Here is a 17,613-nt window from a genome sequence, read left to right on the forward strand (position 1 = left end):
ATGACATAAATCAATAATACTTTGTTTATTTCATCTGCATTTTTTGATAATATCCCGTTCTTCCACAGTGCCAAGGTATGGAAATAGTCTGAAAACTTGAGGCGGTTGTTTTCAAAACTCTCCCTGGGTTCATGTGTCTGCTGTCATAAACAGAAACATTTTTAGAAAATTTGCAAACATGTTTTTGTAAATATAACAGATTTAGGCCCTCATTCCGACATTGGCCGGCGGCGGTCTCCGCCGGCCTGTCGGGGGCCGCCAGAATACCGTTCCGCGGTCGAAAGACCGCGGCGGTGATTCTGACTTTCCCGCTGGGCTGGCGGCCGGCCGCCTTCAGGCCGCCCGCCAGCCCAGCGGGAAAGAGGCTTCCACGATGAAGCCGGCTCGGAATCGAGCCGGCGGAGTGGAAGCTGTGCGACGGGTGCAGTTGCACCCGTCGTGTATTTCACTGTCTGCAAAGCAGACAGTGAAATACATTTAGGGGCCCTCTTACGGGGGCCCCTGCAGTGCCCATGCCAGTTGCATGGGCACTGCAGGGGCCCCCAGGGGCCCCGCGACCCCCCCTACCGCCATCCGGTTCCCGGCGGGAGAACCGCCGGGAACTGGATGGCGGTAGGGGGGGTCGGAATCCCCTCTGCGGCGCAGCTAGCTGCGCCGCCTTGGAGGATTCCAATGGGCGCCGGTACACTGGCGGGAGACCGCCAGTGTTGCCGGTCCGACCGCGGCTTTACCGCCGCGGTCGGAATGCCCATTGGAGCACCGCCGGCCTGTCGGCGGTGCTCCTGCGGTCCTCCACCCTGGCGGTTTGAAACCGCCAGGGTCGGAATGAGGGCCTTAATGTTTTAAAAAAATATCTATTTTGTTTCTCAACTCAATGTAACACAATATTTATTAGCGATTCTTTTAAAACAATTTTTGACATGTCTTTTGATTTTTGAGGGAAATGGGTAAATAATACATTTTAAATGTCTCATTTATACATTTGTATTTTCTTTAAACTTTTTTCATCAATAATTCTGTCAAATTCCGTCAACTGAAGTATTAAAAAAAACAGTGCAACTATTGCATTTAACCACAGTTATGCACTACATAATAATTTTTTATCTAAGAAATTTACAACATTAGCATTTTGTCTAAGTAAGCAAACTAGTTATCATTTTGAGTGGTGGTGACACACTTAACATTCACAAACACACAATTTCACAATCTAAAATTGGGTAGACTTCACGGTCAAAACAATTGCAATTAGATGGAAGTTGACGGAAGTTGATCGGCACTGGGTGTGAAACTCAATAACGGACACAGCCATATGCTAACGTGTGTGAAAGCAACGTATGTAAGCCAATGGATTTATTTGTCTATGTTGATGATCACAAATGTTGTGTAGATGTACTTAGCGTTTCAAAAAAAGCTCACTAACACTGCAACCAACAACACCTCCTCAACTTTCGCTGCTGTTTCCAACCTCTGGGAGCCACAGTGGCAGGGAACGCAGGAGCCATGGTGCCAAACCTCTCACCAGAGGAGCTGGAGTTGCTAGCTACAGAGGCCCTGTCCCTGTACAGCCAGCTTTATGGCTCAGCAGAGTAAGAGGTGCATGTTTAAAGTGAAAATGTTATTCTGACCAACTTTTGTTTTATTTTAAAGACAGGCTAGAATGTCCCTTTTAGTACCTGAGTGAAATGAAGTGATTGAAGTGAAGTTTCTGTTTATTTTTAAATTACATAGAAAAATATGGTGTTTATTTTTAAACACATTACATTAGACAACACCACATTAGTATGTGTTGTGTGTTTGATGTCCTCTCTTTTTGGTGTGTAGTTCTACATATATTTATATATTTAATAATTTCATGTGAAATGTCTAAAATTCACATTATGTTAATTTAGAAAATATATAATATATTTGATATAAATGTATATATACACATACATATATATATATATATATACGTATATATATATATATATATATATATATATATATATATAGTTATATATATGTCGGAAGTTGGCTCTGTATATACTATCTCAAAGTGAGAGATAGTGTGCATAGAGTCCAAGGGTTCCCCTTAGAGGTTGATAGTGGCAAAATTAGATAATTCTAATGCTCTATTTTCTGGTAGTGTGGTCGAGCAGTAGGCTTATCAGAGGGTAGTGTTAAGCATTTGTTGTACACACACAGACAATATATGAGGAACACACACTCAAAGACTTAACTCCAGGCCAATAGGTTTTTATATAGAAAAATAACTTTTCTTAATTTATTTTTAGAACCACAAGATTCAAATTTGAGGTAAGTATATAAAATGCAAGGTACTTCACACAGGTAAGTATAGAACTTTGATTTAAAACAGTAGTACACACGGTTTTGGTTAAAATGGCAATAAGCTATTTTAAAAGTGGACACTGTGCAAAAATCAACAGTTCCTGGGGGAGGTAAGTATTGGTTAGTTTCTCGGGTAAGTAAAGCACTTACACAGTCAGTCTCCTGGGCATAGGCAGCCCACCGTTGGGTGTTCAAGGCAACCCAAAGTTACTGCACCAGCAACACAGGGCCGGTCAGGTGCAGACGTCAGAGGAGGGCCCAAAACACATAGGCGCCTATGGAGAACAGGGGTGCTCCGGTTCTAGTCTGCTAGCAGGTAAGTACCTGCGTCCTCGGGGAGCAGACCAGGGGGGTTTTGTAGAGCACTGGGGGGACACACACAAGCACACAAAACACACCCTCAGCGGCACAGGGGTGGCCGGGTGCAGTGTGCAAAGTAGGCGTCGGGTTTTGTATTGAAAATAATGGAGGGACCTGGGGGTCACTCTGGCGATGCATGCAGGGCACAGGGGGGCTTCTCGGGCCAGCCACTGACTGTGCTAGGATAAGGGCCGCCTGCTGGTCACTCCTGCACTGGTAGGTGGTTCCTCTCGGTCCTGGGGGCTGTGGGTGCAGTGCTTGGTTCAGACGTTGGATTCCTTTGTTACCAGGCAGTCGCGGTCAGGGGGAGCCTCTGGATCCTCTCTGCAGGCATCGCTGGGGGGGTGCAGGAAGGTCGACTCAGGGTGTCTACATCGTTGGAGTCACCTGGGAGTCTTCTCTGACGTGTTTGTTGTTCTGAACTCAAGCTGGGGGCGTCAGGTGCAGAGTGTGAAGACTCACGCTTCTGGCGGGAAGTTGGAGTCTCTTTAAAGTTGCTTCTTTGTTGCTGTTTTGTTGCTGTTTCTGGACAGAGCCGCTTTCCGCGGGAGGTTCTTGGTTCTTTTGGTGCAGGTCAGTCCTCTGAGTCCTCAGAGGTCGCTGGTCCCACTGGATGTGTCGCTGTGCAGGTTCTTTGAGTCTGGATACAGCCCAGATAGGGTTGGGGACAAGTCAGTTGTCATCTCCATCGTCTCTGGGGGGCTTTCAGGCCAGCAGTCGTTCTTGTTGTTGTAGGTTGCAGGAATCCGATGTCCTGGGTTCAAGGTCGCCCCTAAATACTGAATTTAGGTGGGTGTTTAGGTCTGGGGGGCAGTAGACAATGGTTACTGCCCTGGAGGGTGGCTACACCCTCTTTGTGCCTCCTCCCTGAGGGCATGGTACCCTGAGGGGAGTGCCATGTCGACTTAGTCATTTTCTCCCCACCAGCACACACAAGCTGTGAGGCAGTGTGCATGTGCTGGGTGAGGGGTCCCCAGGGTGGCATAATACATGCTGCAGCCCTTAGAGACATTCCCTGACCACAGGGCCCTTTTTACCAAGGGTACCAGTTACAAGGGACTTATCTGTGTGCCAGGGTGTACCAATTGTGGGAACAAAGGTACAGGTTAGGGAAAGAAATGTAGAGCTTTTACAATGTTAATTCCCATTAAAAATATTGAACAGCGCTAAAACCACTGGGGGGAATTACACCAAATATGGCAGAATGATAGCTCTTGGTCCAGAAAAAGCCTGTTATGTTATTTGGTATAAATCAATTCAGTAATTTTGGAGAAATTATAAGAAATCTGAATGTGTATATCTAGGGATGCAAAGGATTTGTGACCCTTTCTGATCTCGTGCTGAGATTTGATTGACTGCCAACACTTCAATCCAGGAAGTGTTGGCATCCAACTTGGGACTCAACTTCAGTCGAGTCCCAGACAAAAAAAAAAAAAAAAAAAAAGGCACCAGGGACACACACCACGACCCCTTAACTCTGGTGCTTGGGTCCCACGGGGACCTCCCCAGAGGAATTTTTTTTTTTTTTTTAAACAAAATTTGCAGCGATTTGTGGCGGCTCCATGGATTCTATGAATTTTTTTTTTTTTTAAATGATGCACAGGCTCCTGCTTTTCACTTTGTTGAAGCCCCCTGGGTAGGGCAAGTCCTGGGGGCATTGTTTTATTGTAACAGGGGCACTCAGCCTGCCGTAGCCCTGGGAACTACAACCTCCCCAGGGCATTTATTAAAATTAATGTGGGTGAGCCATCTGGCCTCCCCGCAGCCCCGGGGACCACCACATCCCTGGGGCAACCGGCAAAAAATTGAAAGAGCGTCAGTTTCAGATCCCCTGCAGGCTCGGGGACCATCACCTCCCCAGGCTATTTCCACATTGGAGGGGGGCTGCGCCAAGTCACAGCAAACACTCCGCTTTTCTGACAGCAAGACCTGTCAATACTGGTCCCGCTGTCAGAAAGCGGAGTTTTCATCTCTGTTCACTGCATGCAGATATGTGTGCGGGGAACAGAGTTTAAAGCATTGCTCCAGCAACCACAGGGCTGCTACTTAAAGCAGCTCCTTGGTTGCTGGAGCAATGGGACCACAGGTGATTACTTGAGGCTCCCCCTGTGGTCACAGATAGCCTGTAAAGGGCAAAGAAAATAATCATTCAAAAGAAACGTAAGGTAACAGACCTTCACACTGACAGTTCAGGGATCGACTCCAGGTGTGTACAGAGTCATTTCCCACCTTTAATTTGTTTTCACCTGCAAATGTTTAATGCTTATACCGAAAGGTGATTTTACTATTTTTAAATGACAAATACATTCTTCTTTTCAAACTGTGCAGAAATATCTCATTCTACATCAGGAAAAACTATCTATCTCAATCTCACTCTCTTTCTCTCTCTCTCTTTCAATCTCTTTCTCCCACTCACACACCCCATTAGACCCTTACGCAGCCATTCACAGACCCACTCAGACACTAACGATCCCACTCACACACCCACTCAGACTCTCACGCACCCACTCACAGACCCACTGTTACCCTCATGTAACCAATCACAGACCGGTGCAGACATTGAGGCACCCACTAAGACACTGATGCAGGCGCTCTCACACCGAGACAGAGACTCTCACAGCCACTCTCATCCTAAGATACACCCTCTTACACCTATTCTCACACCCAATGGGCCATGTGCAGTGTGGGGTTGGGTGGATAGGGGGGTTGGCAGCATGGTCTGGCTGCATGTCAGGCCTTGCATGCAGCCCCTGCCACTTCATCTCCCATGACCTTTTACCTCTCACTTAAAAAGTCCTGGCCTCCTTCTTCCTCCTAATATTTCAAAAATACTAAATGCACCATAAAATCACCAAATCTTGCAAGGCGGAAACAAACCCTGTTCATATCAGAACTATAACAAACATCTAACAACCCCAAATATCTCTAAACAATGCTGCTGTGATACAATGCCAGTGGCATGCTGCAGAACTGTTACCTTAGCAGAACAACTCAAACCTCTCTCACAAAACGTGCCCCGAGGGTCATACCCTCATATATTTCTGCCATAAAAAGATATTCCTAATAATTGCCTTCAGCCACCAGCTTCTGCCATGCACGTCCGAAGGCCATGCATGGCAGTGGTTGGATTAACATATAGTAATGAAAATTACTATACATTAAAAAAAAACATAGAAATTCACTAAAAAAAAACAAAGGTTACAGAGACATTATAGTTAGGAAATATAATTCTTTTAAAACATAGAAATTCACTTACAAAAACAAAGGTTACAGGGACTTTATAGGCTTACATCTTAAACGTACAAAACCATAGAAATTAATAGTTATAGTTAGAGTTATCGGAAGGAATAATAACTTCTGCCTTAAGGTAACTATAACTCGTGCTCTCGACATGCACTGCTCATTACCCTACAAAATATGGCGCTCATGACATCTTTGATAACATCATTGATAATATCACTGTAATAGTTACTGTAAAAGTTTTGATGAATAAACTGTGCATGGCAAACGCGTGAGTTATAGTTCCCTTAGGGCACAAGTTATAGTTACTTCAGATAACTCTAACTATAACTGGTGAATTTCTATTGTGTTGTACATTTAAAATATGAGCCTAATAATAACGTCCCTGTAATCTTTGTTTTTTTTAAGTGAATATACATATAATATTTGTTTTTTAAGTGAAAACAAAATATATATATATATATATATATATGCATATATTTATATATATACATATGTATATATATATATATATATATATATATATATTTATATATATATATATACATAAATATATATATCTATATATATATTTTTTTTTTTACATGCCAAATAAAATGTTTTTTGCTATTTGTATTATCCCACAAATAACTCAGCCTAGATGATGTAAACTGGCCTGGAGCAGTGAAGTAAGGATATGACAAGGGTACTCAAGAGGGTACTATATTTTTTTTATTTCATGGAAACTAAACAAATATGCTGTTGAAACGTTTTGAAAAAGCTTGTGATTGATTTCTCAAAATGGTGTTATATCAATACAAAACATAAAGTCACAAAACATAAATTATTTCTTTTTTTGTATCCATACAGGTCAAAGGAAGGACATCTGGAAGGCCATTACGAAGAAGGTGCAGACACTCCGGTTTGACAGGCTGTGCAGCATACCCTGCATAAACGATGGAAGGACCTATGACGCTGGACCAAGAAGTCAGTAGAAGCCCAGCTTGGCCGGTCCTCCCAACATGCCAAGCATGTGTGCTGCACTCTGACCCCTCTAATGGCCTGCATAGTTGTGGTGGTCTATCCCCAGCTTGCTGGGCAGTTGAGTGCCCAATAGCAGCATCAAGAAGTAAGTTGTTTTTTGAGTTTTTCATGTTAATTAACATTTGTTGTTAGAGCAACAAATAATGGCATCAACATAACGGCTAACACATATTTAATGCACAAGAAAAGTGCACAAAGTGTATAATGATGTGTTTTGTACATTCATTTTTGGAAAATTATAACTATAATACTGGTCATTACCAAAGGTGTGTTTTCAGACATATGCCTGCAAAAAACAAATTTATATGAGTTTTTTGATGTTATAAGGGTCAGTTGTACCAAACAGGGCACCATCTATAATTGTGTCAGGCGTGATACTCTGTCACAATTGTGAAGGATGTTATGCAGCCTTATTTCAGGTGAAATAGCTTGAAATGCACCTATAATGCAATGGATGTTTCAAATGTCACATTTGTGAGTTAGTATTAATGACAAACAATATTGAGTATGTGAGCCAAAATGACTAGACTGAAAACATTTATTGATTAAAAACATATCACCAAAATGTTTTAATAAAAAATACATTTTATTTTATGTTAAATGCGACATGTGTGCATGATGTCTTTATCCTTCACAAATGTGCATGTACGCCAGCGTGTGTGTTTTTTTAAAAATTGATAGGCATACATGTTTGGAATAAAACAGACAGTAATGTGAACATATTGGTGACAGAATAACACATACTCAAAAACAATTTTTAGATGTCTTTTGTTATGTTCAGGTGGTAAATCAATAATGAAAAAATAGGATACTTTAAGGGACTTTTACAGATGGATTGTTCTGTCACATATATGTTGGATTATCCCATCTGTAAAACTCAAAATCAGGCACAAAATATGACTCATTAGGAAATGTTTAGGAATGCATCAAAGTGTAATCTGTTGCATATTGTGATTTACATTTGTATTTAAAAAAATTATATATTTATTAGTGTATTAAATAATTACTAAAATGTTTGCCTAACATGAAAGCCAGAAATGTTTTTAATTTTTTAACAAAGGTAAAAAAAAAAATATTAAAAAAAACTTATGATTAAGGGTGGGCAGTGAGCTCGCTCCACTCCACTGGTGGAGCTGGTGGAGTTTTAGGCATTCTGCCTCCTGCATGGAGCGTGGAGCTCGACCAAAAACTCTTCTAGCCCCGCCAGCGGAGCAGAGCTCATAGCGTGCGCACTGCAGCTGAGTTATGGGCCACATAGCGCAAGCACATTCAGTCTGTGCTTGCGCTGTGTGGCCCATAACTGGGCTGCAGTGCACACAGTCGGCCCAACGTCAGTGGCATGGAGCTGCTGCCGGCACCAGCTCCGGATCCTCCAGGCCTCCCTCTGCCAGCAGCCTGGGCTGGGCCCTGGAGCAGGGGGCAGAGGGAGGGAGACAGCCAGACTGCTGGCAAGTGACAATGGTGACCCTGGAGTTGACATGGACCCAGGTAATTCCTCTTTTCTCTTTCTCTTCTGGGTGCACACGGACAGGGCAGGCAGGTGAATAAAATGAATTGAATTAAGTTAATTCAGTGCACCAGCCTGTCCAGGCCTCTTGTGCACCGGCCTGCCCCGTGTGCAGTGCACACATGGCAAGCCAGTGCACAGGTGGCCTGAAACAGCAGCTTTTGGTGCCTACAACGCTGGCCTTTACCTTTGCCACACATATACCTTTACCATTCATGCCTTTAGAACCAAATTCGTTGTAGATGCATGCCTGGTAAAGGTATTTTCGTAGTAAAGGCATGCATGGTAACGACATATTCGTAGTAATGGCATAGTTGTAAATGCATTTCGTAGTAAATACATCATTGTAAACAAAGTTTCCCTTATAGCTGCCAAATGCCAATGCCGGCCCCCTTTCGCCTTTCTACCTTGCCTGCAAACTTTGGGTGATATTAACAATGAAAATGCTTGTCTATTACTAAAGTCTGGCAAACTACCTGTACTAATGATGAAGAGATGCAGTCTCTTGCGATCTGTTATGGAACTCCAAACTAAGAGGGGAAGTCTCTAAATAACTGAATCTCTACTATAGTGGCATCTACATGGAAAAACGGTTTGCTTCCACACATCCTGAGAACATACACATAATAACTGGGACATATGAACAGCTGATACATTCTGGCTTTTAGATAAAGTCTATCTGGATGTGTACAGAGGGTCCCCAAGGATGAGGGTGAGCAGCAGGGTGACCTAATGTCTTTTCTGACATTGTGTCACAGATAGATGGCACAGGACTGGCAATAGGTGTGGACTATGGAAGAAAAAGAGAAAAAAAGAATAAGACGTGCCTACCAATGCCTTGCTGTGGCATGAATCATGCCACCCCTACTAAAAAATGGGCTGCTCTGTGATAAAAACTTGCTAAGTTGAGGAGTACAAATTTTGGTGCAATGATATGCCCAGTGCTTTCTTGTCTTGATCCAGGACTATTTTTTTATTTTTGAAGACTTGTTTCTATAATTAAGACAAATTATTTAGCGTTGGTACAGGAAATAAGTTGGTTCTCATAACGTACTTAACAAAATCAAAAGTTTTAGAAAAATCTGAATTTTTAGCCACTGAATCAGCTAGGGTCATGGCGATGCTGATGCATAACATAATTTACTACCTCCAGTTTCTTCATCAACTACATGGTGTTCTAAAGATTTTGAACATACTGTCCAGTTTGAGTAGGGGTTCCTGGTTGATGTCATGAAACACTTTTTCACCCATAAAGCCTAGAGTTCCATGTCTCTCTGAATGCATACTTAGAGTCCTTGTACATGGTTACAGTCTTTTTGTTGGCTAAAATGTAGGCTCTGGTGGGAGTTATAAGATTTGCAATCTGAGCAGTTATCACATTTGACAAATGACAACTTTTCACAATCTAGTACATAGAGTATATCTAGAAACCAGTTAACCATTATTGTTTCTGAGACAGGATCCGTCAACAAATATTGTTGCAATCAATTAAGTTCACAGCAAGCTTTGATTACATGCACAGTCACATGGATACAATAATGGGATTCCCATCCTCACTGGTGGGTATTAGAGGGTGGACACTGTGTCAGGGTAATGTGAGAAGCTGACAACAATTACATTTTACACCAGCATGATCAGGCTATAGAGAGGTGCTCCAAGTGCAAACCCATTGTGTTTATGACAATATAAAGTAAATGCTGTGGTACAACTAGGGAGTCCTATGGTAGGTGTAGAGGCAAGTGCCTGCTTTTCACAAATGCATTTTTGGTTCACTAGACCTCTGCATGTGTTCAGAGGTGTCTTTTCTAATGTAATCTTGCCAAGGCTTTGCTATTTAATTGTGACCCAGAATTCACTGTCTGCAATGTCCAGCTATGACTAGAAAGGCATGGGAGACGTTACATTGTAGGGTAACTTACAAATGGCTTCAACTCATTCAGAGGACAGGCAGAGAGTTCTTGACCATGTTAGCTCACCCAAAGTAGAAAGAACTATAATTTCTCCTTTGAAGTCTTATGCCCTTTACTAGCCAGTTTGGTGAGGAGATAGATGAGATAGAATCCTACTTGCAATGGTCTAGATTAACAGATGACAAAGCAGGTTGTCAGCATATTGGACTAACATGGAACCCTGGGGGTAAACCAACATATCTAGATCCTTCTTCAAGACATCAGAAAAGATTGGAGAAAAATTTGTAAGCTCTTGAGGAAGTCAGGTTGACGAAAGTTGGGACCCTTAGAACATGAACAGGAATACATACTGTCTTTTCTCATTTTTGTGGACAGGGAGGAAACTTCTACCATGGTAATTTGCGGTGGTCCATGAAAGCATGGCTGCAATGTTTTGGACTACATGAAGCTTGGAATAATCACATTATTAATGGACCTCAGGGCCTGTATGAACTTGTACACATTGGCTTTCCTTGCATCAGAAGAATCAAGGTATTACCTCTATTAACAATGGTTCTAAAACCCATTGTTTACCCATATCTGCTTATTCAGGAGTGATCTCTCTATCCCCTCTCAGGTTTCAACATGTACTGTGGTATTCTGTACACCTTCTTCTGAGGGAGAACTTTCACTCTCACTGTTTCTGTTGATGTTTTGAATCCCACATCTTTGACTCTATAGGACTACAGAAAAGATGGTTCCTGTGAAAGTAATTCATTTAAATCAGGGGACATAGCTTGTACCTTGTTTTCTTGTTGATGAGGTATATTTAAGAACACACCTTCTGCAGTGCAAAAATACTGTACAATTGAACTTACAGAGTATGTCCCTGGTTAACGTATTAGTTGGGGAAGTTGGACTGGGCAAAAAGGAATGTGTATTGATAAGGGTCCTACAAATAAGGATACAGGATTAGTACCATAATGGGGAATTTGTTGGTTAGGAATACTAACTACTTCTATGTATGTGCCAGAGAGCAGTATAGTAGTGGATTCAGTGAATTTTAGAGCCAAGCGACTAGTACTTGTTCTAATGAGACAGGTAGTACACATCACAATCTACATAGTGGTGTTTCTGACTTACCAGGTTTAAGGTCTTCATGGCCCAGTCTGAACCTCTCAGGCTGTTCTAAAATTCAGGATAAGAGCTTTGAGTAATCTGATAAAACCCAGAGTGATCAGGGATAGGTGGTGCATTAGATGCATTGTTGGGACAGTTCGTTTTCCAAAGCCCCTGCTTTGCACAGGCAAAATATGACTGTCCTGCTCCTATTGCCTCTCCGAACTTTCCTACCCCTCATTCCCTCCCCACTTCATTTCACCCTTTGTGGGTATCCTTGCAAATTAGATGAGATCAGTTTCAAATCTACATTCTCTTTCTTTCTCTATTGTGATGTTACGCAATGGTTACTGACCGTCACTAATTCAACCAACTTCTCACTCTGTCATCCGAGGTAGGTAGTGATAAGCAGACCCATTCAGTGATTCATGTACAGAGGCAATGCCCACAGCTTACTGAGACATCTACATAGGATGTTCTATAGCTGAGTATCTCTCAAACACACCTTATATCATCTAAATAATCACCTTTATTTTTACAATTTGAGATGTTACTTCATTGAGTGTCCACCAGGCACGCATCCGCAATCGCATTCAACAACACATCCGTACTGCACTTAATTCTCCATTATTTACTGGGGTCTCTTTTAGCAATAGTGCTTTCTTCGACAGACTGTTTTCACATTTGTATCCAAATATACTCTACCGTTCCTCTCAGAACTGAGTGAGTTTTTCTTAGCTCTTGGGAACTTCTTCCTTAATTCTCATCAAATCAAAGTGGTCCAAAGCACATGTACCATAATTCTTCCCTGGCTGATGGGTAGTCCCTCAAGGGAATAAGGGTGGTGGAGGAAAGGTGCTTGTCACCAGCGCCTCTTAAATGAGGAGAAGGGAAACGCCTTCTAGACAATCATTCTAAAATCTATCTAAAACTTTCACAAATAATAGTAGTGCTTTGTTCCTTGCGATCACTAGTCCTCGGGATGGGTCTTACATTGGTCTTAGACTAATTCACAGAAGTGGAGCCAGTCTCTTGTCTGCTTGCTTGCCTTTCTCTTCATGGCTTTTCACTGTCAATCAGCAATATCACAGCACTTATTTGCATATCACCTCCTTATACTCTAGCCGCTGGCAGTTCCTTAGGTGTGGCTCCACTTCCTGGTGCGTCAGTGGCTGAACACTCAGATCTTTGCCAGCATGGAGAACAAGTCCAATATATCCTCCTCCATTGTGTCATCACTTTCTTTTTGCTTCTCCTGTGGTTCAGTGATCTGAGGAAATAGATAAGGAGGAGCATTTGGAGTACAAGTTACACCTATGTCCATAAGGCAACTAATTTGGCATTCCAATTTCTACGGGCATCTCTCATACCTTGGGTTGAGATTCAAGCTTACATATGTGTGCCTTTCATGCCATTGTATGAAGAGAGGCATTGTTCAGCATCTATCTTATTTTATGATCCTTAAATTTCTTCTGAAAGTTACCTAGTCTTTCTACTTAAAAGGTACCATGTTCGGGAAAGGACTTCTTCCCATCTTCCTTATTGAGTCCTATCCACTTTCATAAATGTTTGCACATGTATAATGTATTTCTGATACATAGTAGGGGCAGAAGTCTCTTTGTTGGGGGGCTCACTATACTTGTTATACACTCATTATTGTTCACTCACACGTATTGTTCACTCACACGTACCGCAAGGAAGGGGTCTCATAACATTTTGCCTGCAGCTCATCCAGTGGAGGGGGTAGAAAAAGTGTTGGAAAAACAGAATAGAGTTCCCTCAGTTATAACTCTTCAATCTGTTCTTGTGAAAGGTGGGAGGGAAGGTATTGCACTCTCACACCCAAAGATCGCATTGCATTTGATGAACCTTCAGTTAACACCCAGAGGGGCTCATGTAAATCCTCTTTGATGCTTAACGCATTAGGGGCCAGATGTAGGAAGAAAAATAATTGCGAGTCAGAAATAGCGACTGTAGGAGGCTGGACTGGCTTGTAGTGAGTACCAAGGGGTACTTACACCTTGCACCAGGCCCAGTTATCCCTTATTAGTGTATAGGGTGTCTAGCAGCTTAGGCTGATAGATAATGGTAGCTTAGCAGAGCAGCTTAGGCTGAACTAGGAGACGAGTGAAGCTCCTACAGTACCACTAGTGTCATATGCACAATATCATAAGAAAACACAATACACAGATATACTAAAAATAAAGGTACTTTATTTTTATGACAATATGCCAAAAGTATCTCAGTGAGTACCCTCAGTATGAGGATAGCAAATATACACAAGATATATGTACACAATACCAAAATATGCAGTAATAGTATTAGAAAACAGTGCAAACAATGTATAGTTACAATAGGATGCAATGGGGACACATAGGTATAGGGGCAACACAAACCATCTACTCCAAAAGTGGAATGCGAACCACGAAAGGACCCCAAACCTATGTGACCTTGTAGAGGGTCGCTGGGACTGTAAGAAAACAGTTAGTTTTAGAAAAATAGCCCAACCCAAGACCCTGAAAAGTGAGTGCAAAGTGCACTAAAGTTCCCCAAAGGACATAGAAGTCGTGATAGGGGAATTCTGCAAGAAAGACACAAATCAGCAATGCAACAACGATGGATTTCCAAACGAGGGTACCTGTGGAACAAGGGGACCAAGTCAAAAAGTCACAAGCAAGTCGGACATGGGCAGATGCCCAGGAAATGCCAGCTGTGGGTGCAAAGAAGCTGCTACTGGACAGTAGAAGCTGAAGATTCTGTAGGAACGACAAGGGCTATGAACTTCCCCTTTGGAGGACGGATCCCTCACGCCGTGGAGAGTTGTGCAGAAGTGTTTTCCTGAAGAAAGACCGGCAACAAGCCTTGCTAGCTGCAAATCATGCAGTTAGGGTTTTTGGATGTTGCTGTGGCCCAGGAGGGACCAGGATGTCGCCAATTGCGTCTGGGGACAGAGGGGGCATCGAGCCAGACAAGGAGCCCTCTCAAAAGCAGGCAGCACCCGCAGAAGTGCCGGAACAGGCACTACGAAGTGGAGTGAAACGGTGCTCACCTGAAGTCGCACAAAGAAGTCCCACGTCGCCGGAGGACAACTTAGAAGGTCGTGCAATGCAGGTTAGAGTGCTGTGGACCCTCTCTCTGAGGAAGTCCTTTGTTCTGCCTTCCTGGGCCAGGCCTGGCTGGACCCCAGGAGGGCAGAAACCTGTCTGAGGGGTTGGCAGCAGCAGCAGCTGCAGTGAAACCCCAGGAAAGGCAGTTTGGCAGTGCCAGGGTCTGTGCTAGAGACCCGTGGGATCATGGGATTGCACCAACAATGCCAGGATGGCATAGAGGAGGCAATTCCATGATCTTAGACATGTTACATGGCCATATTCGGAGTTACCATTGTGAAGCTACACATAGGTAGTGACCTATATGTAGTGCACACATGTAATGGTGTCCCCGCACTCACAAAGTCCGGGGAATTGGCCCTGAACAATGTGGGGGCACCTTGGCTAGTGCCAGGGTGCCCACACACTAAGTAACTTAGCACCCAACCTTTACCAGGTAAAGGTTAGACATATAGGTGACTTATAAGTTACTTAAGTGCAGTGTAAAATGGCTGTGAAATAACGTGGACGTTATTTCACTCAGGCTGCAGTGGCAGGCCTGTGTAAGAATTGTCAGAGCTCCCTATGGGTGGCAAAAGAAATGCTGCAGCCCATAGGGATCTCCTGGAACCCCAATACCCTGGGTACCTCAGTACCATATAAAAGGGAATTATAAGGGTGTTCCAGTATGCCAATGTAAATTGGTAAAATTGGTCACTAGCCTGTTAGTGACAATTTGAAAGAAATGAGAGAGCATAACCACTGAGGTTCTGATTAGCAGAGCCTCAGTGAGACAGTTAGTCATAACTCAGGTAACACATTCAGGCACACTTATGAGCACTGGGGCCCTGGCTGGCAGGGTCCCAGTGACACATACAACTAAAACAACATATATACAGTGAAAAATGGGGGTAACATACCAGGCAAGATGGTACTTTCCTACAGCGACGCCTTGCGAATCGCTATTTTCGACTCACAAAACAAGATGCATGAAAAAATCGCAATACCGAATTGCGATTCTGTGCGGAGTCGCACCGCAATTTGCGACCTCGCAATTTGCGAAATCGCTATTTGCAAGTTAGCAATTTGCGAGGTCGCAAATTGTACAAGGGTGTGGTCCGGAGTCGCAAATTGCGACTGGGTCGCAAATTGCACACAGGTGCAAAATAAATATTTTAAAACACACTTCCTGGTTCTGAGTGATGACATCAGAACCAGGAAGTACCCCCATGGAACAGGGAGGAGCCTACCCCGCACAAGCAGCAGAGTCACACCCAGCTGAGAGGAGCTACTACAACCATGGCATCTCAGGACAAGGAGACACCCAGTGCTGGCAGGAAAAGGAAACTGAAGTTTTCTGAAAAGGAGCTGGAGGTCCTAACAGAGGAGTGCTGCCTGCACCATGATGTCTTATTTAGAAAGGCAGCAATGAGTGTCCCTGAAACCCAAAGAAGAAAATCTGGCAGGACATCCTTACCAAGATAAAGGCCATTGGAGTCAGCCATCGCACAATAGATGAGGTCTGCAAAAGGTGGTACGACCTCCGGTCCAGGACCAAAGAAAGGGTGGCCGAGCGTATGAGGGAGATGCATGGCACTGGAGAAGGACCATCTACAGTACCACCCCCTACAGCCATAGAGACCATGGTGGAGACCACTCTGGAGCCAGAGGCAGTAATCGGAATTGGAGGCCTTGACAGTTCTGCTCCCGGAACATCCAAAAGTAAGTACCAAAATTCACTTATTTACACAAATCAATGCACCATGCACACAACCACAGTACACATAAGCATGCATCCTCCAGATTTGCTCCATGCCTATATTGCAACCTATAGAACAGTGCACAATGGGCAATGTAGTACAGTAGTCCAACTTTTGAGAAATATTTATTCTGAGACATCAAACATATGTGAGGCACTGACAGTGTATCCCCTGTGTCCCACAGGTCTCCCACAAGGACCCACCAACAACCCTACTGTGCAGGAAGATGAACCAGCCACACACACAGCAGACGAGGCAGCCACTGAAACTGCTGGGGAGTGCATGACTACACAACCCGTCTAACATGCACCAGAGAACATCGATGAGACTGATCTGGGTCTTGAGGCAGGCAACCTGACACCAGGGCCACTGATGAGTGAGAGTCAGCCACATAGGTCAGCTGGGTCTGTGCGGAGACGGCAAGACCCAATGCAGTCAACCAGTGAGGAGGATGTCACCGACGAGCAATTTGTACGACTGGAGGAATCCTTACTACAAAGTCACCGGCTGCAAAACAGACACATGCGGGTGATGAATAGGAACCTGAAAAGACAGCAGCAGACACTTTCCCAGGGTTTTGCCAATGTGGACAACCAATTTACTGCCATGAACACAAACATGGCAAACCTTACAAGCTCCATAAACTACTTGGTCAGGGAAATGGTGGCAGATAGGGCACATGCAGAGAGCGCAACACTGCTGCCCGTTTGGACTGACTGAGTGTATCAATTGGGCGCCTTGCAACCACAACAACCTGCCTGTCAAGGCGCACAGTGAAGCTGCAGGTGGAACTTGGCCATTTTGCTGGTGATGTGGCAAGGGGACTAGGGACCAGCCAGGCAGCAAGGGGCATTGGCGATACCCCTCAGGATAGCGAGGAGCTCTTCAGCGTCAGCAGTGTATCTGCCTCTGATGCACAGATCCTGCAGAGTAGCAGTGCCCGGCAAGGATCAGGGGACCAACCTGGATTGGCCAATGGTGGCCATAGTCGCAGGAAGCTGTGAGCTACCAATCTGTGTTTTGACTCAGGCACATGGAGTTAATGTGTCAGACATTACTTTTTGCTTTCTTCGTGCAGTTGAGTTGACAATATTTTCTGCATTATATTCCTGAAATTAAAGGGATAATTTGTTGTACTACACAACTGGGCTATGTGTGTCTTACATTAGTGAGTGTTGTCACGGTTGCCACGTACCTGCCAAAGTAGTGGGTTGCAATGTGGTTCCGTCTCTGTCTGCCCTCCATTGCGATGCTTTCATCCCCAGGCTGTCGGTGTCATAGCTCTTGCTCCTCATCCTCCG

Source organism: Pleurodeles waltl, chromosome 9, assembly GCF_031143425.1.
Source record: "Pleurodeles waltl isolate 20211129_DDA chromosome 9, aPleWal1.hap1.20221129, whole genome shotgun sequence".
Classification (NCBI taxonomy): Eukaryota; Metazoa; Chordata; class Amphibia; order Caudata; family Salamandridae; genus Pleurodeles; species Pleurodeles waltl.